Genomic DNA, 2,390 nt, shown 5'->3' on the forward strand with positions numbered 1-2,390 from the left:
ATACTGGTATTGCTTCATACCCTAATATGGTCGTGAATGTAGCTACTTTAACCTCACCTTCTTTTTCCTTCAACCCGGTTGACTTGGCAAAGAACTCAAAGCTTTGTTTCCAGATTTCCCAGTTTTTGGAATCTCCATCTTCTGATATAGAAAAAGGCTTGGGTGGCTTTACTTTCAACATCTGACACCAACTAAGATAATTAAGTTAAATGCAGCAGTTAAAACATCTTTATTGAAGACTGTATAATGAATGAATAAATATTGGAATGTAAACAACAACAAAAACAAATAATAGTTAGCTGAATACACGAGGATACTCAGTAGCGGTCTTGTGTTAAGTGTGTTACAGTAACTATGACAGGAATACTTAGAACTAGTAGAACCTGCTTATCAGTTTTAAGATGAAGAAATGAAACCTTTTACAATACATTAACAATAGTTTTATAGTAGATATCGTATAAAATAACTAAGATGGAGTGGTTAGAAATAATTCAAAATATTAGACCTCCAGCCAGTGAAAAGAATGGTGGTATGGCAAGAGAAAATGACTCTTGATTATTGGATTATAAAATATTTATAATTGACAACATATAAATATCTTGTAGGTATTATAACAATTGAATAGCAATGTATCTATGAAAGTTAAATAAATCCTCTGTTGCCATGTTTCTAGAAACCTCCATTTTTATCACCAGCTTTTTACTGGTATATCCTAAACACTGTACGATCTCACGCTGAGAGTTTTTTTTTAATTTTTGAATGACATGTTCTTCGTGCACTCTGAACATTTGTGACTCTCTTAGCCTCTGAAAGCTTCCCTTAACTAGAATTTTCAGCTTCTGGGTCAAACTGATCTCTGGAGCTCTGGTAGCATTACCACAAACACCTAATATTGCATCGGGTCAATAGGATATACGAATCGGTAAATGTTAAAAGGGCGGAAGTCAGTTTGAGTAAACTTTCGGGAAATCAAAAAAAACTGTGTAGGTTCTAAAATATTCATATTTAATAATACATGTGGTATTTTTTTGGTCATACATGTATGTAGAAACACAAAATTAATGTATAAAAATAATTATAAAATTTTATGTGATGGATAAAAGCACTTAAAACTGGTAGACTTCCGCCCTTTTAACATTTATCTCAAAACCAACCTCAGTTTTATTGCTCCTTGCATTGATTAGACGGGGAAATAAAGAAAAATTATTAAAATAACAAGTTTTATTAATATATTATACATATTTACATCCAAGAGATACTTAGTCTGTCTCATCAACTATTTCGACTACACCAGGAATGTTGTCTTGAGGCCATTCGAGAATTTCTTTATAAAACTGAGCGTGTTCGTTGGGAATGTATTGTAAACACCTCGTCAAGTCATTTAGTTTTGCACTTTTAATAGAGACCTTCCCTGTTGGATAAGCTATTTGGTCTGGAAGATGCAGCTCATTGTTGCCACATGTGTTCATACTCATTTTGAACGTATGAGTAAGGATTCCATCGATTTCCTGTCTTGCTCTACAGACGCCTTGTTGATCGGAGTTGTACTCAAAGTGGTGGAACTTACTTATTCCGAAAAAGATTCTTTCTTCTTTGCGCTTCCTTTTGGTTTCTTCTGATGCAATGTTCCGTTTGTAAAAGGTTGGCCACCAATCTTTAACATTGTAAACCATTTTAGAGCTATCTACTTCAACCACTATGAACTTCTGGCTTTTGCTGCTTTTGATGATTATCTCAGTGATTTCATGAACACTATAGATTCTGTCATGTTTCTTTAGCTCCCGTTTGATGATGGAGAAGTCCCTATCACATGGGAGGAAACTATGGCCCCTAATAGGAAAGAACTGATTTATTTTTTTAAATCGTTTTAAGTCGGTGAGTGCTAGAAACAGTTTGCAAAAACAATGGTTCTTGTTTTGTCCTCCGCAGTTGTCTGCATACAGATTCAGCTCATCATAGTCACTTTCAGGCACAGAGGAGAGGTAGTGTAAAATGAATGAACATGTTTCATTAGGTGATTTTCGTGCTTCTCCTTCATGGTACAGGTAGATGGTGGCAACATTCTTCTTAACATCATGGACGCAGAACAAACTTACGGTAAGTTGTCGCATATAAAACAGTTCTTGAACCGGTATTTGGGGTAATGAAATGTTTTGCATGTAGTCAATTGCCAATGATAATACATTGCTGTTCATTTTATTCTTTGCGTCAGTAACATCTTGTTCAATGCGGTTGTAGAACTTGTTTGCTCTCCTTTTATGTACAATTTTTTCAGCCACAGCTACTCGCTTGGCAACGTCATTTAAATGGGGCGACTTTATTTTAATGCTCAACTCCTCACACGTACAGCAAGTGTCAACCTGAGGCTGGCCAAAACTTAAGTTAAAATT

The sequence above is a fragment of the Homalodisca vitripennis genome, unplaced genomic scaffold, assembly GCF_021130785.1.
Source record: "Homalodisca vitripennis isolate AUS2020 unplaced genomic scaffold, UT_GWSS_2.1 ScUCBcl_596;HRSCAF=2968, whole genome shotgun sequence".
In the NCBI taxonomy this organism is placed as follows: domain Eukaryota; kingdom Metazoa; phylum Arthropoda; class Insecta; order Hemiptera; family Cicadellidae; genus Homalodisca; species Homalodisca vitripennis.